Genomic DNA, 22651 nt, shown 5'->3' with positions numbered 1-22651 from the left:
TTTTTAATATATTTGAAATGGAGCATTCATAAAACACCCTGGGAGTGGCTGTATTAGATGAAATCCCAGAACCATATGGTGGCCTGAAAGCTGCATAGGGAGCTTATTTTTTTACTAGACAGACAAATGACTTAGTTTCCTAAGCTTTATTTTCTCTATTAGAAAAATAACAGTATAAGTTAGGGATGTGTTACAGTCTCCCTTTATCCATGGGGATACATTCTAAGAGCCCTCCCCCAGGGGATGCCTTAAATCTTGAATAGTACCCAACCCTATAGATACTACTTTGTTTCCTAGGATCAGCCAGATCACCTGATTATCTGCTTCAGGTAATCCTGGCTCATCAAGCCATAATGATCTTGATGGTTTGGTATCAGAACAGATGATACTGATGACTAAGAGTTAGGTAGCATACACAGCATGGATACGATAGACAAAGGGATGATTCACATCCAGGGTAAAATGGAGTGGACAGAGCAAGATTTCACCATGCCGCTCAGAATGGTGTGCTATTTGAAATTTACATTTTTAGATAACATTTGACCTGACTGGAGGTAACTGAAACCATGGAAAGCAAAACCAGAGACACGGGAGGGCTTTTGTAACAGAAAACCTGGGTATAGAGGGCTAGAAAATAGAGGCTGACTTTTCTAAGCTAGGATGTGGGTAGTGCAAGGTAGCCTGGCTAGCCAGTGTGCTACTATCAGGGCTCCATTCTTTCTATCCTCTCTGGTTGTGTTTGTAGCGTCTTTGTCACAAGATAGCTGTTAAACCTCCACAGGTTTTATCCGCATTCCAGGTAAGAGGAAAATAAATATGAAAGGTTTTTTCCTTATGAGGTTTTATCCTTTAATAAAAATGGAGATTTATCCCTAGCTGACTCTATACCTCATTAACCAGAATCCTATTACATAACCTCCCACAGCTGCAAGGGAGTCAGAAAAATCAAGCATTAAACTTTCTGGATTCTATAATAGAGGAAGACAAGAGAGAAAGTAGTTGAGAAGGGGTGTTGATTAATCTGTAATATGGACCACAATTAAATACGGCAAGTCCTCAGATAATGTTGTTTTGTCCAATATTGTTTTGTTATAATGCTGTTGAGAAAAAAATAATAATTTCCAGCTGGGGTCACTGTCTGTATGGAGTTTGCACAGTTTTTCATATCTGCATGGGTTTTCTCCGGGTACTCTGGTTGCCTTCAAATTCCAAAGTGTGCTTGTTGAAGTAATTGGTGTGTCTAACTGGTGCCAGTCTAAGTGAGTGTGGGTGTGGGTGTGAGAACATCCTGGGATCAAGTGGCATCCAGTTCCGGGGTGGTTTCCACCTTGTGACCTGAACTGCCAGGACAGGCTCTGGCCACCCGTGATACTGAGCTGGAGTAATTGGGTAAATAATTATCTTACTTGATTTAGTAATTTTATTTTTTGGGAATGGAGTTTCACTCTTGTTGCACAGGATGGCGTGCAATGGCGTGGCCTCAGCTCACTGCAACCTCTACCTTCTAGGTTCAAATGATTCTGCTGCCTCAGCCTCCAGAGTAGCTGGGATTTTAGGCATCTGCCACCCAGCTAATTTTTGTATTTTTAGTAAAGACAGGGTTTTGCCATGTTTAAAAATACTTTTAATGCTCACATTTATTTCAGTGTTTAATATTAGAAGTGTTTGGGGTCTTCATTTCAAAGTTTAGTGAGGTTTTCTGACCAGAAGTATACTGTGGGGCTATTGTTCTTATTAATTCGCTCATGGTAAAACTGGTTTCATTATACAGTCTTGCTTAAAGTCAGTTTCTGAAACCCTATTGACAATGTTAAGTGAGGAATTACCATACTATAAAGGTAAGGTTTTTTAAAATGTAACATCCTAAGGTTATAGAAATAGTATCAACTTAGTTGAAATGAATTAATATTGCCATTATATTCTGTCATGGCTCCATCTAATTGAGAGTGTTATCTTTAGTTCTGAGTGAACATAAGAGTTAATGTAGCTGCTAGAATATGTCAGGAGGATGTGAGTTGTGTTAAGAATATGTCATGTATGGAAGAGGTAAAAAAAACCTAGGGTTGTTTTACTTGGAGAAGAAAAAATTTAATAAAAGCATAAGAGCTGCATACATATTTCAAGAAGGAAATATACTTAGTATGGGTTAATAAAGCTAGCATTAGTGAGGAAGACAGATATTGGGTCAGTAAAAAAGTACTTCCTAAGAAACAGGGATGTAAAAAGTCCTCTTTCTGTTCAATTAGAAATGGCTTAAAAATTTATTGGGTCCTATAGTTTGAGGATGGGAAATTTTCGTAGATTATGTGTATGGTCCTGTCCAACCTTAATATTTGAAGATTCTTTTCATTTACACTTCTACCCAAATATGGGTAATTCTTCCATAGTGTATTAGTTTTATATTGCTGCATAACAAATAAACACAAACTTAGTAGGTTAAACAATACACATTTATTATCTCAGTTTCCATGCGTCAGGAATCTAGGCATACTTTGAGGGGTCTCCTGTCCTAAAACTCAGAATTTCACAAGGTCAAGTCTGACCAGGTCGCATTTCTCTCTAGAACTCATAGAACTTTGGAGATGGTTGTTGGCAGAATTCAGTTCCTTTTGGTTATAGAACTGAGCCTCTCAGCTCCTAGAGGTCACAGGTAATCCCCTGTTCCATAGCCTCTCCACTGGCAGTCAGTATCATAGCAGCTTTCTTCTTCAAGGTCAGAAGACTCAATCCAGTCAGCTAAGACAGAGGTTTGCATAACATAATCTAACCATGGGAGCAACATCCTTTGTCATATTCTGTTATTTAGAAGCTAATTACACTCATGGAGAAGGGATTAAACAAAGGTGTGGACTTTAGGAGGTGAAAATCCTTGGGAGTCACTCTAGGGTCTGGTTGCCACAAATGGTACTTGGGATTGACTTCTGAAGGACAGTGAAGGTAAAATGTGACTGTGGCTTTCCGATATCCATTTGGCTCCAAAGCTTAATTAGGAACCAACTGAACATTTAAGGAGGAAGCCTAGCAAAAGCAGAGAGGCATTGTCATTTCTAATTGTAGATAATGTAAGTTGCTTTGACATTGACTACTTTGAAATAGGGAGGACACCACTTGAAGGTCACAGGAGACTGTTTCTTGTCAAGATGTTACTCATTCGATAACTGAATTAGGAGAGAGCTCTCATACTCTACATTCTAAGTATTAGAAAAAAATAGAAAAATAATAAATACCAACTACAAGCATGATAGGGCTTTCATCATGTTATCATTTTTTCAGTCACTATCAACCTGACGAAAGTGCCCAAATAGCCATTCAGTTTACACAGAGTGGTGTCCATTCGAAAAGCCAAAGCAATTATTGATGTATTCTTACAACTCAAGAGAAAAAGATGTGCTACTACTTTTCCACCCCACCCCAGTTGCCATATCTCCAAATACCTTCATCATGGACCTAGCATCTTATAAAGTTACAGTGACGTAGGAGTCTTTCTCTATTTTCCTCAACTTCCTTCACTACTCTTGCCCTATTGACAATTTATAACCTCTGCACCATCTGGGGAACAGACTGTTGGCTGCCAGCAGACTCATTAACATTCCCCTCCAGGAACTCTTGCTGTTTAATTAGGCTATCAGCTGGATTCAGGCAGTAAGAGCCTTAGGTGGCTGTGTAACAAATCCATGACACCATGCATTCGGATGTCAAGGTCACTAAGATTCCTACTTATACTCCATATGAGAAAGGGAATCCAGATCGTTGGCTGTTGAAATCCAAGTTATCAATGCCTTCACCTTAAAGGGGACTTTCCATAGTTAATTGAGACACTAAGTTATCCCCCACTAAATTCACAGCTGTCACTACTACATTGTTTCAGAATCCTCTAACCCCTAGGCCATCCCATCTGGCATTCAGGCTAACTTTCTTGTCAGAGCTAGTCAATAGTGTTTGTAGAATACTATCCAAGCCCAATACTGAAATTACTCTATGTGCCATAATTAAATGCATCCCATTAATTAAGTTCTCTGAGAACAGACTACTAATCCTGTTAGCACTCTAGACACATTTGATTTAAATAGAACAATGGTTTCTTTTTCAATGACAATTTGGTAAAATTCTTATTATGAGAAAAATGCTTCTCAACTAAATGGTTTGGTTACTATTTAGTGAGCATTTTCTAACTACCGCTAGTGTGAAGGAAAGGGAAAAACTTCATTAGGCAAAATGTGGAAACCGGGAGTTTTCTAAATCTAGAGATAGAACCATCATCCATAGGTGTCAACCAATTCTAGTACTTTTTGGTTGAATTAAGTATTCATCTATCTACTGATTAAGTCATTGAATTTATTCATTTGTCAAATATTTATTGATTATTCGCCTTCAGCTGGGCCCTGGGCTGATATATTAGTGACTCAATATAGGCAATGAGCAAGTCTTCATTCTACTGAGGGAGGCAGTTATTCATGGAAGAATCATGAAAACTAAATATTACCAAACAATAAGTAAACGTACCTACATCCATGAGATGTCATAATTGAGTGGCCTAATCTGCTGTATATGGAAGAATGATAAGTTGGGGGATGCCTATACAACACTTTTGGGGAGGGGTCAGAGGAGAAGAAGCACATGCAGATGCTCTGTGTCTGTGGGAGAAAGACATCTGCATGAAGGCTAGTAAGCTCATTTTTAAAAAAGAGGAGGAATTATAATAAGTGAGGTCTAAGGAAAGGCTTTCTGAGTCTAACCAGATTGTTAAACTATTTTATCTATGGCTGCTAGAGCGTCACCATTCAGCAGTATCCTTAACATGAGGACCTATGCTGTTTTCCTCGGGCTGTCTCAACCTAATCCTGCCGTTGCTGAAAATAAATAGTTAATAGATTAGATGGCTCAGGTTTGCCTTTTCCTCCTACCTACTTATCTTGACTGAAAAATAATATGATGTATCTTCATACAATTCTCATAGTGAATTTAGAAGGAGTTGTCAGGAACATTGCTTTATAATGGATTTCTTCTGGTGTGTATTGGAAATGCTTGCCCCGAGAAATATTGTTATTAACCTTTAAATAAAATGATAACACTTTGTGTGAAGTCAAAGCTTTTTAAAGCTGTTTTACCTATTTCTCTATGTACGTATTTCTTTTCTTCTTTAAACATCTTTTATTCATCTCTTTTTTTCCCCACAAATTTTTCAAAGGAAATGAAATATTCTGTTATCTCTAAATAATTATTGTTTTATTGCTATTTACAGATGTCGATAGGAGACTTTGAGCTGTGTTTGTTTGTTTTTTCTTTCAAGTTTCTATTTTAAGTGCCATGATCTAGGGTGAATTTTAGATCTTATGGAAAGCAGCCACGTCCATAGACTGCACAGAGTCCTCAAAAGCAGTGACCTGCTCCTCCAGCTTATCTGTTCCAACTTTATCATCTTCAACTACACACTGGATTTGAAGTTTTTAAGTTTCATATCCCATCAGAGCTAGTTTAGAGGAGCCCCAGACAGCCATGTGCCTGAATGCTTCTAACACATTCCTCTAGTTTTGCCATATCTGCCACATCATCCCACAGTTTCACATCTAGTAGGATGGAAAACAGCAACAAGTGCACGTTTTTTGGCTTTCTTTGATTGATTCTGGGCAAGCTATACTTCCCTTGAGTCTCTTTGCTGCTTCTCTTTCCTCCTCCTCATCAGATCCAAGGACATCAATGTCATCATCATCTTTACTATTTGTAGCTCCACTTCCTATAGTGTCTTCTGCATTAACAGGACCGCATTTGCCCAAAGGTTTCTTCATTCCTGGCAGGCTGGCCTTTTCTTTTCGTGAGACTTGATGTGATTATACCAACATGGGGAAAGACACAAGTTTGCAGGCAGTGGGCCAGAGACTGCTTCAAATGCTGCCACATCTGCTAGTGATGGTTCATACCCCCTGATATAGCTCTTGTCTGCCAGATATTCATTGAGCATGTGGAGGCCAGCAGGGCTTTTCAGGTCACTGAAACCCATGATGTCAGCTATCACTGAGAGCTGGGTGGCAGCAAAATGAACACACACAGATTGTGGGCTTCTCTTCAAAGAGAGGGGAAAAAAAGCTAGTTTCAGCTTATTAAAACCCAAAAACATGCAAAAAGAAAACAAACCCCGACTGTATTTAGTAAGCACTCACAGACTCTTTTTTCAAGAGAAAGATGGAAGTGCTCATAGGCTGCAAGGGACATACTGCTTGGGGTTCAATATATTAAAATTCCCTTCCTATTTCACTGGTAAACATATCTGTGGAGAAAGACAGGAAAAAAAGTTTGTAATTTCATATACATGTTCCTAAAATGCTGTGATATGATTTCTGTTTTATAGGCTTCACTTATAAAAAAAAATTAGAGTGTGAAGAATCTGTCAAATATTCCACAAATGGCAAATGCTATATTTGACATATAGGCATTGTTTTAAATATTTTCACTTAATGCCTTTGGTCTGAATAGTTATTTAAAATTAATCTTACTTGTATTAATAGTATGTTGTGTTTAATTATTAATATTCAACATTGTTAATATTTATACAATTGTTAATATTTATATTAATATTTATACATTGTTAATATTTATACAATTAACTTTACAAATATAACTCAAAATGATCCTTAATATCTTGGCATTAAAGTTAATAGCCATACTATATTAGCTATTTCACTGTGTTAGATACAAGGTATACATAGTAGAACAAGATGTGGGAGTCAGGGTAGACCACAAGCTGACAGTGAGTTTAGAAAGAAATTCTTCAGGCTGGGGAGTTTAATATACCAAACCCCAAGTATTTCTTCTTTTGAAGAAATTCTTCAGAATATTTAACATGTGCTCACACCTGTAATCCCAGCACTTTGAGAGGCCAAGGTGGATGGAACACATGAGGTCAGGAGTTTGAGACCAGCCTGACCAACATGGAGAAACCCCTGTCTCTAATAAAAATACAAAATTAGCCAGGCATGGTGGCTCATGCCTGTAATCCAAGCAACTCAGGAGGCTGAGGCAAAAAAATCACTTGAACTTAGGAGGTGGAGGTTGTGGTGAGCCAAGATTGTGCCATTGCACTCCATCCTGGGCCACAAGAGCAAAACTCCGTCTCAAAATAAATGAATAAATAAATATTCTTCAGAGAGGCATATTTTTGAAATTTTATACAGAGGCATGCAGTCATTATCCATTTTTCTTTCTTAAAAAAATTGGAATATGAGGTATTTAAGAGAAGAGTAGGGCAGGGCAACAACTCTTATTAAAATGCCAGAAAATATTACCAGTGAGAAAAGCCTAAATGAACTGGAATTAGTTCATATGCAGATGAAAAAGCTAGCGGTCTTTTCATAAGTCAAGAATTATTTTAAGCAGCAAGGAAAACATAAGCAGGATTCTGATCAACTGGTTTTATTATTTAGTGAAAATAAAGTATGAGAAAATAAATCTACAATGGAATTTTAAATAGGGAAATGTTCTGTCTATTACAGATATCTGTTGCTGTTACACGTATTGTATGTTTCTTGTTTAAAGTCTTCATTCACAAACACTTCAAATGCACAACTTTATGGTCTTCTGCTAGGGCTGGTTATAGTGAGTGAGGGCAAAAGAAACCATGTTCCCTATGCTGCTCCATGGATGGGGAGGGAGAATGTAAGTGGAGAGATGGATATAGCGGTGCCCAAATTTGAATCAAGAAAAGTCTAAACTTTAGCTCTTTCCTCAGTCTCAGGAAACTTAGATGATTTCTCTTGTCTTCTATTCATTTTCCAAATATAAGGAATAAAATCAGTTATTTAGTTTCATCTGGTGACTTGTGCAAATATATATAGTTTTATAAACCACAAAATTATATATTGTAGTAAATCCATGAGCTCATGCCCATGTAATTTTGCCTGTATTAGCTATTCCTAAGTTGTACTAATGAAAGCCTTGCATTCAAGGAGATATATAGATGTGCTTGGGTAAATATAGTAGTCTCCAACTGGATTCAAACAGATGGGATTTAACCACAACTGGAACCCATTCGTTATGGTGGCAGGAAAGCTGGATCACAGGTGTAAGGGAAGCTTAGAAGTTTCTTGGTAAGTTTAAGAAAGAAAAGGGGGAAAGGAGTCTTTATTTTCTTCTATTTAGCATGAACAAAACCCATTTAATTACTGGTAGAACAGTGGAAAGAGGTGGTGGTGGATTAACTTTGAATGAAGAGAGGATAAATGTCCAGTGCTTTGAATCTTTTCTAACTCAGCATTACTATTTGGGTGAAGTAATAGAGACAGCAACTTAATCTTGAAAACTGCAGGAGCTTATTTTGACTAAACAACGTACTTTTGCCATCCTGACAGGATTACTGATAGAGAAAGAAACTCAAGGTCACAGACCTTGATATTTTGCTCATTCTATGGTAATCTTATTTTTGGAGATTGTTAGCTCAGCTAGTTTTTTGCTAGATGCTGGGAAGATAAATTTGAACTTGGGCTTGTGACACCACTTAACTTGTAATAATGATTGTTATCAGTGCCTCTCCATCCTGTTTGTAGGGCGGGAAGTTTGGCGTGTGTGTGTGTGTGTGTGTGTGTGTGTGTGTTTTCCAACTGTGAGTGACATTTGAAATGCCCAGCTATTTGTTCCAAAGTGGTGGTTAGGAATTACTACTATCATAGAACTATAAATACATTTATATTATTTAGGGCAGGAAAATGCTATTGATCTATTTGTCTCTAACTATAAGAGGCTAATTTTTTCATTTGATTTCATAAGCTTAATCATAAGCAGTCATTTAGCAAGAACTATTTAGCTATCATATATATGTTTTAATATGGAAAATTCAGTTTATTTACTAAAGAAATTTTTTAGTTGTAAACATTGTGATAAAAATATATCTCATACTTAAAATATTTTTTCTACGCATTTTTTTGTGAAATGGAGCTGGCTGTATTTTTTGTTTGTGAAAACAATGTAAGTATACGGTTTTGAGAAAGTCAGCTAGTAGGTAAGAGTTCAGGAAAAGGAGATAATTATAATGCAAAAGTAAACAGTTTATTTTAATTTTACTGTTTATGAGACAGGGTCTTGCTCTGTCACCCAGGCTGGAATGCAGTGTTGCAATCACAGCTCACTGCAGCCTCCACCTTCTGTGCCCAGGCAATCCTCTGCCTTAGCCACTCCAGTAGTTGAGGCCACCGAAATGTGCCATGATGGCCCACTAATTTTTTTACTTTTATTTTTTGTAGAGATGGATCTCCTTATGTTGCCCAGACTAGTCTCAAACTCTTGGGCTCAACCCCTGCTCCTGCCTCTGCCTCCTAAAATGCTGAGATTGCAGGCAGGAGCCATTGCATCCAGCCTAGTCTATTTTTTAAAGGATTTGTTCCTGAAGCTTTTTAGCAGTTTAAAATAACACTTAAAAATTATCTATATTAAGTAACTACATACACATTTATCCAAATCAGTTGTTTAATTTTTAAATTCTGTTTAATAAGTGATATAAATGTTTTCATAATCCTAAATTCTGCTGAGTTACTCTGTGACATTGCGATAATTCAGCTGTCACTTAATAGTCAAAATTCTGTGATGAGTAAAGCAATGTGAAGTTCAGAAATCCTGTATAGCCGGGAGCCAGGTTCATCCCAGGAATTTACACCGAGTCTCTTCAACCCGTCATTGTCCAGATCTTACATAGACTTTCTTTAGAGGCAGGAGTCAACAGCAAATCAGTTTACGGAGTTGTGTTGTGAAGATGGTGGTGTTGTTGGGGTTAGGATAGAGACTTACCATGAAGAAAATAGTTTAATTTTGGGGAAAAGAAAAAAAAAAAAGACGACAACAGAACAACCAAGACCACAGGTTCAAAGATGTACTTTCTTTTTTTTTTTTTTTTGAGACGGAGTTTCGCTCTTGTTACCCAGGCTGGAGCGCAATGGCGCGATCTCGGCTCACCGCAACCTCCGCCTCCTGGGTTCAGGCAATTCTCCTGCCTCAGCCTCCTGAGTAGCTGGGATTACAGGCACGCGCCACCACGCCCAGCTAATTTTTTGTATTTTTAGTAGAGACAGGGTTTCACCATGTTGACCAGGATGGTCTCGATCTCTTGACCTCGTGATCCACCCGCCTCGGCCTTCCAAAGTGCTGGGATTACAGGCGTGAGCCACCGCGCCCGGCCCAAACATGTACTTTCTTAAGAAATCAAGTGATGATGCTCATTTCTCTAAGGTCTGAGTCCAGGATATGTTACTTATTTTGGATTGGATCAGTCAGGAAACAGTATACTCTGGTTGAGTAAAGACGTAGGCAAGTTTAGGAAAAGTGCCTCAGGGAGCCTTGACTGTCCTGTCCTAAAGGGCAAGGGGCAGATGAAACCGTCTGAAAGGAGAAACTAAGGTAGAAGACATTACTGGAGTAGTTGTGGCCTTCGGTCAGGGACAGGGACAACTTGCTGTGACGTATTAGGGAGAAAGCTTGGGGAACAAACACTGACCTCATTCTCCTCCAGTGATCTCTTACTCTTGCCACTCATCGGCCAAATCCAACTAGCACCCAGAGTGGAAGTGATCTTACTGATGTAGCTCATAGATGTTAATTTCTCTGGGAACAAAGCAGCCTGAAGAAGGGTGGAGCTGATCTGGAGGGGCCACTGAAAACTCTGCATAGAAACCCTTCCTGGTGGAGCTCTTTGTAAAACGCCAACTAAATTGATTTGGTTTAAAGCAAAACTCCAACTAAATGGGCTTGGCTTTAAGTAGAAGAAAGCTTTTTTGTTACCTTAAGATATGATTTAATAATATATAGTTTGAAAAGTACTTCATCTAATCACTTATTGATTTAAAAATTCATTTCCAACAAATATATTAATAATATGTATCAGAGTAAAATGTGAGAATAAAATTTTGAGTCTTCTAACCAACATTTAAAAAGAAGGAAGAGTCACTATGAAGGCAGCTGGGAGACCTGGAAATTTAGGTGACTTTGATGTCAGAGCTGAGTTTGAATCCTGGCCGGGACACTACTATTGAGACCTTATGTAATTTATTTAACTCCTGGGCACTGTGCTGCTTGATGGACCCACATGTAGCAGATGCTTAACAACCTAGTGCTTGTATTATTGTCAAGACTCTCTTGCTGAAGTCTTACTATAAATTACTGGGAAAACAAATAATCTTCAATATTCTGCAGAGCTTTGTAATCTTGCTCTTAAACTGTTAATGCCTATTATTAGATTGTTGCATAGTTAAAAACAAAGTGAGTCAATTCTACATGGAGTTTGCAAGGGGATAGTCTTTATTAGATAGCTATGACCAGATTTAATGATCTCGTTAAACCACGTCAAAAAGACATAAAAGGTATAGTAATCCCAGTTTAAATGGATGATGCTCTACCAGACCCATCTCTGTTACCAGTGAAAAGAACCAAGCCTGTGTAATTCAAGTCATTTTAGACACATGTTTATGTTTGAAACAAGGAATCTAAGAGCAAGTGTCAGAATACAGTTTTCAACATATGGTAAGCTCTTCCACTGCAGCTGGCTGCAATCCTTGTCAAAGGTTATAGAGAAAAAAAAAGAAAGAGTCAGAAGTCACAATGAGCTTTAAAAGCACATTCAGGAAACTGCACTGTTATAAACCGTGTTCACTGAACCAGAGAAAAACTTACCCCTTTTATCAATAATGTGGAGTGAATATCAATAATGTGGAGTGGATTGAAAGCTGATTCTGAATTTAGTTATGTAAGTTTCCATGTAGCTGTGAGCAACAGAGAAATAGAGGATTGAATCAAGAAGGTCAGAGACCCTCTCACATAATGGTATTTGGTCTTAACATTGCTCTGAAGCTCCAGATACAAGCGAAAGGATGTATTACAGGGAACAGTGTAACAGAATGCACTTTCAGATTCAACCACTTAGCGCTTTCAGTGTCTGTATTCACTGCACTCCAGAGAACAAGTGGAAATCCTGAAATGTAGCCACCCTGCAATCACTGAAACAGGATGGCCGTTCCACCACTCTCCAGGCCTAGGTATGTGAAAACAGAGGCTGATGAGAGGATATCCACATTTCAGGGAAAGACACAAATTATAGTAATCACAAAGCAAAAATGACATTGCACCCACTATGAGGATAGAAGCAGTTTGATTACCTGTCACTTTCTCTGAGGAGCCTTTCCTAAACCTGCAAGCCTGCGTTAGGCAGCTTTCTTGAGTGCTCCTGGACCTCTATATCACTATCATGTAGTGCTGTGTGTAGTTGCTTATCTAAATGGTACACCAAACTGGGAGTTGCATGAGGGCAAGTACTGTCACTTCAGTGCTCTCTCCAGCACCTTGCACTGAGACTGCAACGAAGTAGATGCTCAGTACCTGCTTTTTCAGCAGCAGAAACAACCAGAAGTGCTTGTAACTGGAAAAGAGGGAAAACCCTGGTGGTTGTTAAACGAATGCCCTTACCCTAAATGGCTTACGGTGAGGTGGAATTGTTTCTTGGTTAGTTTGGCTGCTTTTCCTGGAAGATATTGTTCGAAAAACAAACTCTTGCATTTAGAGTTTAATCTGACGGAAAGGAAGTATATCCACTCTAGATTATCCTTAATGCTTTCCTCTATTAAAGGCCTTGTCAGGCTTTTCAGTATCTGGCTACAATCATTTAAAAACAGGGGAAAGGTCTCTTGTGAACCCACATGTAGGCAATCTAGTATTTGCCCACAACAGAGACGACAGCTTTCTTGATACCCATGTTGTCATTTAACCAAGAATCAATAAATTAAAAAGAAATTTGGAGGGACCCTGTACATCTTTGTAAATGTCAAGGCCCATCTAATTATTTTCCCTTTGACTTTTAAAGTTAATTGCCTAAACACTCAATACAGAATCCTCAGATTGCTAAGGTTGTCGACTCCTGTTTTTGATCAAGATAGAAATGTTCTGAGTCATCTTACCTTGTAAAATACATCTCTTAAAGATTTAAATGTAAGATCTCAAACTATAAAAATCCTAGAAATAAAACACAGGAAACACTATTCTGGACATGGGCCTTGGGAAATAATTTATGACTAAGTTCTCAAAAGCAATTACAACAAAAACAAAAATTGACAAGTAGGACCTAATTTAACTGAAGAGCTTTGGCAGAGCAAAAGAAGCTATCAACAGGCCGGGTGCAATGGCTCATTCCTGTATCTCAGCACTTTGGGAGGCTGAGGCAGGTGGATCACGAGGTTGAGAGATCGAGACCATCCTGGCCAACTTGGTGAAACCCCATCTCTACTAAAAATACAAAAACTAGCCAGGCGTGGTGGTGCTCACCTGTAGTCCCAGCTACTTGGGAGGCTGAGGCAGGAGAATCACTTGAAACCGGAAGGCAGAGGTTGCAGTGAGTCAAGATGGCGCCACTGCACTCCAGCCTGGTGACAGAATGAGACTCTTCAAAAAAAAAAAAAAGCTGTCAACAGAGTAAGTAGACAGCCTACAGAATGAGAGAATATATATGCAAACTATGCATCCAACACAGGTCTAATATCCAGACTTCATAAGAAACGTAAACAACTCAACACGAAAAAATAAAAGACATCACCACCAACAAACATTAAAAGGTGGGCAAAGGACGAAGACATTTCTCAAAACAAGACATACCAGTGGCCAATAAACATATGAAAAAAATTCTCAACATAACTGATTATCAGAGAGATGTAAAATAAAACCACAATCAGATACCATCTCACACTAGTCAGAATAGTTATTATTAATTAAAAAGACAAAAAATAACAGAAGCTGCAGGGCTGCAGAGAAAAAGGAGTGCTTATACACTGTTGGTGGGAATGTAAATTAGTTTAGTTACTGTGGAAAGCAGTCTGGAGCTGTCTCAAAGAACTAAAAACAAAATTACCATTCTACCATTTGATCCAGCAATTCCTACTAGGTATATATCCAAAGGAAAGTAAATTCTTCTATCAAAAAGACACAGGCACTTGTATGTTCATCACAGCACCATTCAAAATAACAAAGACATAGAATCCACCCAGGTATCTATCAATGGTAGATAGGATAAAGATAATGTGGTACATATATACTATGGAATACAATGCAGCTAAAAGAAAAATGAAATCAAGTCTTTGAAACAATATGGATGGAGTTAGAGATCATAATCCTAAGTGAATTAGGAACAGAAAACCAAATACCACATGTTCTCATTTATAAGTGGGAGCTAAACACTGGGTACTTCCGGACGTAAAGATGGAAACGATAGACACTAGGAACTGCTACAGTCGGGGGAAAGGGAGGTGGGGCAAAGGCTGATAAACTACCTTTTGGGTACTATATTCACTACCTGGGTGATGGAATCTTTCATACCCAAAACCTTAGCATCATGCAATATACCCATGTAACAAACCTGCACATGTATCTCTGAATCTAAAATGAAACAATAGAATAAAAAATGTGTAAAACAATAGAATAAAACAATGTGCTTTTACACTTCTTACTCCTCAGAGCAATGGGTGATTTTTAAAAGTTACAGATGGACACTATTTGAAATAATTTAAAATTTGTAGGAATAAAGGGTAATATGAGAAGAAATTTCAGAACCTTCTAAAGTATATGAATACTATTCAAAGACTCAAGAGAATTCAAAACAAAACATTGAATGTAGTGATAGACCACCTCAATAGAAAGGCATTTGTGAAGGTTGTGAGAGATAAGGAGATCCTTTCATTCAGTGTTACCTCTCCCAAACTTGGGAGGAGGTCTCTTGGGCTTCTCTGTGACTGAGGATGAGCTGAAAGTTTAATTTAGTTCTTGTTATCAAGGTCACTTGGTAATAAAGTGAAAATTTTAGCATCAACGACAGCAAACTCTTATAGTGAAAATGAAAATGAAAACTTATGAAAAAAATAGTCCTGGAGATGAGATTTATGATTTCTTGGTTTGTAAACATTGGTCTAGTTATATTTTAGCTCAATGAGTAACCATCTGGGACAGAGAAAATTTGCAATCATAATACCTTTGAAAAAGTATGCACTCGGTATCTTCCATACAAAACTCAATTGGGAGCATGGGCTTCTCTAAACTAGATCAACCATTAAAAAAATTGCCAGCAATTTTACGTTTTTTAAAGTCCCCATATGCCACTTATGCTTTAATTGTTTGGGGGAGGAGAGACTTCCAAAAACTGTATTTAAAAAAATCTTAACTCTTTAAGTTTTCAAAATATTGTCTTAGACATTTTATGTAATTCTCTGCAAAAGTATAAATTTTTATTATTAGGATTTAAACATAGAATTATTAGACTTTGTGGTGATTCAATGAAATAAGGAATTTTAAAACACTATTAGGCTAGCTTTTATTACATATAATGAGAATCTCCTAGATGATGTAGAAATCATTAAAAATTAATTGTATAACTGCTGGACTTGTCTCAAAGTGTCTTGAACTGATAAGCCTTCCTAATCTAGTATTGCTTCAGCTCATTGATGAAGTAAAGTGGCTGGCTTTTAAAAATTGATAACCTTATTATAATTACTAAAGTGTAGCACATTCTGTTTGCCTAAGGTGTTTAAAGTGAGTCACTATCCGTCAAATAAAAATTATGCCGTGGTACAGTGAATCCCAATGTGTCAAATATGAAGATACTTTTTTATAGACTTATGTTATTTTAGTTGACCTTTTAATGTTTGTTGATTGAGAAAGCATGATGAATTGTTTTGAATTTAATTGCTTTGGTATGAATTCAGTACCAGTTTAAAGTAAATACGTATTTATTAATCTAACTATCACTAATATTTATTTAAAAAATAAGAGTACATAGTATATGTATTAATAGTATACCATATATTATTTATATGAGTAAATAATTTTCGCAATAACTGTGCTTTCCTATAAGACATTTGTGAGTTTGTTGACCTATTGCTCTAGGCCCTTTTTAAAACATACAATATCAGTGTTATAAAATAAAGGTCACCCAAGACGATATTCTGTTAGTAGGTTGAAGATGTATCTAAAAACGATGACTTCCTGTGCTGAGGGCATAGCTGGCTTCTCATTTACAACAGTACTAGGAGGAAGCCTCTTAGGTTACTTGAGTGCCAGTTAGTGCATTGCAGGGGTAACCGCAAACACTGAGTCAGTTTCTAAGTAAGTGCAAGTGTCTCCTAAAGTTCCCAGTCAATAAATAAAGCATATGAATTAATCCCACAAATTGAGTCTAACTTGTTTTAGTATAAATAATGCTTTTCAGCTTTTTTTTTTATTTCTGGCTATGCTAAGATATTTTAAATATGTGCTGTTATAGTTCATGCATTCCTTTACATTAATTTTTGGAAACATAACCTCATTGGCTTTTCAAAGGGTACTTTGCTAAGTTGTCTCCATTTGCTTCTATTCAATTATCAGTTAATATGAAAGTCATTGTCTTCTCTTTTTGTTATGTCAGTTGTGTGTACACAGTTTTCATGTACCTATATATTTACATGTATTACCCTTAATGTATGTCTAGGAAAGAGTAACACATTTGTAACACTCCTGTATAAAATGTTATGAATTTAAACATGTTGTCTCAGGCCTAACAGGCTTGATAAGTTTTGTGTGTGAGAGTGTGCACCTTTCCCAATTAATTGGTTGTATCAGTTAAATGCAGAATGTTATCAGGCCAAATGGACACAGACATCAATGCCTTGTAGCAAAACAGGTTAGGGTATTTGCTTGAAGGAAATGATATTGTAAAACAATTGAAAGAAAAATGAGAGAAGAAGAAACAAAAGGGTAATAGAAAATACTATAGGCAAGTTCGAGCAATGAAAAACATGAAAAGAGATGAAATAACTAGTTATTTAATTCCCCAGTGATCTTTAAGTCTGGTCCTCACTAGAGTTTCAGTATGAACTTCTGGTATTTTTTCATATCAGCTGCTATGTTTTCAACTATATGGTGTAGCAGTCATATATTCTGTCTTTTCTAAGATTATTTCCACTTCACATATTCTATCTTTTTTCCCTATAAGCATATTTGAACCTGTCAGAATGTATGCACATTTTGTGGTTCAAAAAATATGGTCACAGTGTAAAGCCCATAACATCAAAACAAGCTCTAGAGTTTGCCATGGAGTGTTTACATTAGCTCCTATTCAGGACTGCTGAAAGAGTTCTACAATCTTTATACAAAAAAGGACAGACTGATGTTGTGGTTAGCACTGGGGTGTCATGTATCCTGAATTCACATGCTCATCCTGCCATAGGCAAGTGACATAACCTTTCAAATCTTGGTTTCTTATCTGAAAATGGGGATCATTAGATAACCCCTTTCAAAAGACTTTATTTAGATTTAAAGTTGTTCTGTAAATTCTCAATAAATGCTAGCTGTTGGTATTTGTATAGTTATCTTTTTAAAAATTAGGCATCAAATAATATGAACATTTGAGGCCATGTCAAATTATCTAGGCATGTCTAAAATGAAGAGTCTTATTTTAAATATGTTTGACAAGAATTCTTTTCCTTCTCTTGAATCTATATCATTGTATGAGTTACCTTTGCAACTTAAAATGGAGGGCGGCTTATCCATCTTGAACAGACATTGCTACTAGACTTTGTATTGTTACATGCATCATCAAAAGGTGGGGAGGTTGGGGAGGAATAACATTAGGAGAAATACCTAATGTAGGTGACGGGGGGATGGAGGCAGCAAACCACCATGCCATGCGTATACCTATGTAACAGTCCTGCAAGATCTGCACATGTACCCCAGAACTTAAAGTATAATTAAAAAAAAAGAAAAAAGAAATAAAAAAGGTCCCCAACTGCTTTTCTTTCTACTGTATAACTATATCCTAGGTTAATTATTGCAAATTGGGAAAGTTAGTAAGTATTTATAGAAGCAAAAAAGTCACCTGCTTTTCTCTGAAGAATTTCAATGAAAATTTGCATGGACGCAATTTTGTTCTATTTTTTAAAATTTCTTAGGCTAGATTATAGAAATGAACTATAAATCTAAACATTTTAAGAACTTTGATACGTGTTCCTAAAGTATTGTGCCCATCCACACTCAGTGTTTAGAGTCGGCCAGCCTTGCCACAAAGTTGTTGGCACTCAGTGATGTTTTAAAATATCATTAAAGAATTTTTAGGCCAAATGTATAAATTGAATAGCACGATTGCCTTCTGTCCTCAGTTATTAATGAGACATTATTTGAATAGTAGTTTTTTTTCTAATGCTAATATCAGATTTGTTTGTTTTATATCTGAGTTAAACGGGATCAAAGTTGATATTGTTTGTCATTGGAGTTGCCTCGAAAAAGTTTTATTTGGTCCTGTAACAAAGAAGTGATTGCAAGAGTGGTGATTTTACAACTTCGAGATCCATGGTGGGAATACAGAGCAGCTCTGTATCTCTTCTAAATCATCATCCTAAGTTATGTAGAAAGTAGTCATGTAGACAGTGTAATTCAATAGCTAAAAAGAGAGGTTACCACGGTTACCTGGAACATCAGACAGGAGGCTTGTTCCTAGGCTCATTGTACTAATACAATTACTTGTTCGAATTGAAGTGAAAATGTTCGAATGTTATTTTTTTTTAACCTTGTTACTGGCATGAATTACATTTTCATTTATTCTGAAGTATTGTGAAGAATGTATTTGAAGTCAGTTCTACAGTTTTATGTCAACTAAATCGTTTGCAGCATGCTTGACCTCCAGCTGAATTTTGGTGTTTATATTCGCCGTTACTAAAGAGGAGGATGGGATGGAAACTAATGGTTATCGTCGTGCTGAATACTCATTATTTTATTATTAGTTTGTTTTCTTCCTTATAAAAGACAGTAATTTGAATGGAATGATAGTCATAAAACCAAAACTTCAGTTAGGACTTCTTTCACCACTGATTTAATACTGCAAGCCCCTCCCCTAGCATTTGTACCCCACTTCTATCGATTTAGGGTTTTTCTTCCATGCCTCATCTCATACACTGTATACATTACATTTTCGTGTTTGTTTTTTGTTTCTCTCATTCTACTAGAAGTGAGTTCCATAAGGGTGGGGATTTTTTTTTTTTTTTTTTTTTTTTTTTTTTACTGCTCTGCTGCCTATGTTTAGAAGTGACGGGCAGCACATAGTAGGTTCTCAATAACTTAAATTAATAAATGAATTTTCCAAAAATTACATTTCTAGAAAATGCATTGAAGAACAAGATGAAGTAAATGTTATTAGATTTTTTAGAATAATACTAACCTGTGTTTAACTTTTGACTCACATCTCTCAGATATAGCAATCTAACATGACGCTAATCAAAGCTATTAACATGTGAGGATGTATTTGGTGATATGTGGGCTAATTTAGGCCAGATGTACTTTATTTGTCAAAAATATTCTCAAAGCCAAATTCTTATTGGCTGGTAAATATAATCCACTGAAGTTAAGAAAATCTAGTATTCTGGGTACTGCTGTTTTGTATTTCCTCCTTTTATTCAGTAAAATAAAAAATTTATTCAAATTGTTAGTGAATTTTTTTTAGAAATAAATATATTAACTTTCCAGTCTTTGCTACTGCAGTACATTGAGTTTTATTTATTCAAAAAAATTGTGGTTTAAACATTCCCTTGATATTTGACTATATTAGGGAGTTAGTGTTAATTATTTTAGGTGGATAATGACATTGTAGGTATATTAAAAAGTCGTTATCTTTTAAAATTACATATTGAAAGAACTACACATAAAATGATACATCTGAGGTTTTATTTTTTTTCAATCGGGGGAGAGAGTGGATGGGAATGTGCGTGGGAGTAGACTGATGATCAGTGGTACTAGGGATGATTACCGGGGGTGGATGGTTGATACATTATTATTTCTACTATTATGTTAATTAAACATTATTCATAATAAGAGAAAAAGAAAGAGAGAGAAGAGGAAGAGGAGGAGGAGAGTAGAAAACTGAAAGAAGACAAAAATATTTATGAAAAATAGAGTAGGTAATTGGAGAGATACGTAAGCAATTCTATATAAAACAATGGACAAAACAGGGACAGTTAACATTATTGACCACTAATATATGCCAAGCACTGCTCTCCCTCCTATAATCTTAGTAATAACCCTATGAGCTGGGTTTTATTGTTACCACCATTTTTCAGATGAGAAAATTGAATTTCAGAGTGGCTAAGCAACTTGTCCAAAATATAAGTGGTGAGGCTGTCAAACTGTCACTGAAGTTAAGACACCAATGTCAGGTATGATATTATTTTGTGTATCTCTAAGAAAGAGAAACTTGGAATTTTTATTTTATACTTATTGTAAGATCTCTTTTAGTCTGCTTTTTGCAAAGCTTATTTTGTTGTTATATATCACTCATTCATATATTAAAAGGAAAATACAAAATAAAGTAAGCTCTTCCTAAAACATTTTACATTCAGAGGATGACTCATTTAAATCTTTTTGACTCAGAGTTATTAATACCTGTATTTCTCCATGCAGTATCACCCTCTGTGCTATTAATGAAATAGTGATGTAATTTTTATTAAAACAATGCTCCATTTTAGTCTCTGGGATTTCTTCCAAGCCAGTGATGCCCATTCTGCAAGTTTTGATGCTAACCATTTCCTGAACTTACCAAAAGGTATCAATGGAGGGTTTTCAACAACAAACAGGACTTCTCATTCTTCCCAAAATGATCCTTAAGTGGTTCAATAACTTGAAACCTCAGGGACTAAAGTTGTCTAGTCAGGTCCAGAATAATAATCAAGTTAACACGTGCACAAACAAGTAAAATTGTATCACAACTGCCACCTGGATTATTGTAACTGTAAAGACTCACTGTAAACTCACAGATAATGAAATAGAAAAAAAATTAAAATGTCTAATAATATGTAATTGATTAGCGGGGCAGTAGGTACATAGGTACTCACTAGTGTATATAAAATACATTATAACAAGCCAGGCATAGTGAATGGCTCACACTTGTAATCCCAGTACTTTGGGAGGCCAAGGTGGGTGAATCACTTGAGGCCAGGAGTTCAAGACCAGACTGGGCAACATGACGAAACTCTGTCTCTACAAAAAATACGTAAGTTTGCCAGGTGTGGTACCTCATGCCTATAATCCCAGCTATTTGGGAGGCTGAGGCACGAGAATGGATTGAACCTGGGAGGTGGAAGTTTCAGTGAGCTGAGATTACGCCACTGCACTCCAGCCCAGGTGACAGAGTGAGACGCTGTCTCAAAACAATAAAAATTTAAATTTATATTTAAAATATCATAATAAAAGATTAGATGAGATGTGAAAGATATATCAGGTCCTGCTTCTGCCAAACCTTGTATTTCATGCTAATTTTTTTTTTTACTGTATTCTAGAGAAAAATGAGTATCTAAAGACAGTTCTTAAAAGGGGCAGAGACTAAATCAAATATGCTAAATTTTAAAAGATAGCTCTGATAGCAAAGTATAATATAGACTCTTTCTGGCTGGACACAACATTAAGAACAAAGAAAAACACAGAAGGCATGGAGCAAAAGGGGAAGTTGGTTGACTGTCAACAGTGGGACTGGGAAAATGACAACCACACCCTAATATTTCATGAATAAATGCTGGACATATCCTGGCTTGTTGCATAACTCATCTTTCTAAAAGTCAAATGCTTAAAAAATTACTTGATCACAAAATGTTTTGATAACTAAATGTAATGATAATTCTGTTTATTTGAGAGTTTCTGGTTATAAGTTGGAATATAGTCCAATATCTAGATATAATTAGGGAATAATTGACACAGTTATATTAAATAAAATAGTTTTGAAATCTATAAAGCATCCACTCTCAAACACAAATATTTTAAAGGTACTGTTTATGTGCAGAGATATTGTTCAAATGTAGGTCTCTAGTATAAGTGATATGTGTGTGCAGTTTTGTAATTTTTCAGTATCTATTAAAGTCCCATGATAATTGGCATATGGTTTTATGTAATAATACATAATAACATATGATGACTGTAATTAAGTGCAGTGACTTTAGACTTTGTCTTTTAATGAGCCTTAGTGGATACTGAATGAAAGGTAAATTAAAGGTTCATTAAGCTGTGTTCAGAAGAAAAAAAATGTTTTCAAATGGCAGATGTACTGTGAAATTAAATGAATTTTATTCAGATGTGCTCTTCAGTATTTTTTCAAATGACAAGCCTAGCCTGAAGTGTTTGAAGTGTTTTAGGAAATTTAAAGAATGAGCATTTATTTTGGCTTATTTTAAATATTTCAAGCTTTAAATGTATAAAACGACTGGAGAGAGCCCTGGAAATTTGGCTGTTTCTACATCAAAGTAACCTTTAGTGTGGCTTTGTTTAACGTTCTAGTCTGTGAAAAGCAAAGCAAAGCAGAAAGGAAAACTAGAATAATGTATCCAGTGAAGTTAAACAAAACATCTGGAGCACCCAGCATTTTTTCCATTTATGCTAGCTGACATTTAAACTTGTGATTTAAAATATGTATAGGGAATCAGAAAAAAAATCACAGACAGAAATATTTCTAACTTTCATTCTTATTCATAAAGTTGTCAAAGGGCATTTAAAATATTAAAAATATAATGAATTTGAGATTTTTCATATATTTACCATTCCATTAGTATTATTAAACATAAGTATAAGGACAATGCTATTTATATAGTAATATACTGTAAGGGACATGTGAATATTTACTAATAGAGGCAGCTACTCT

General features: G+C 36.2%; 1 protein-coding gene and 1 pseudogene across 7 annotated transcripts in view; one reads left to right on the top strand and one right to left on the bottom strand.

Annotated features, from left to right (window-relative positions):
- Positions 1-22651, top strand: part of NAALADL2 (N-acetylated alpha-linked acidic dipeptidase like 2) — a 1216540-nt gene that overhangs the window by 464832 nt on the left and 729057 nt on the right. The gene's annotated exons all lie outside the window — the stretch shown is intronic.
- LOC105727056 (elongation factor 1-beta-like) lies at positions 5325-5998 on the bottom strand (annotated as a pseudogene).

Source organism: Aotus nancymaae, unplaced genomic scaffold (assembly GCF_030222135.1).
Source record: "Aotus nancymaae isolate 86718 unplaced genomic scaffold, 86718_ANA_hifiasm-v0.15.2.pri h1tg000019l, whole genome shotgun sequence".
Classification (NCBI taxonomy): domain Eukaryota; kingdom Metazoa; phylum Chordata; class Mammalia; order Primates; family Aotidae; genus Aotus; species Aotus nancymaae.
The sequence above is the reverse complement of the archived record's forward strand: the minus strand, read 5'-3'. Positions and strand labels throughout refer to the sequence as shown.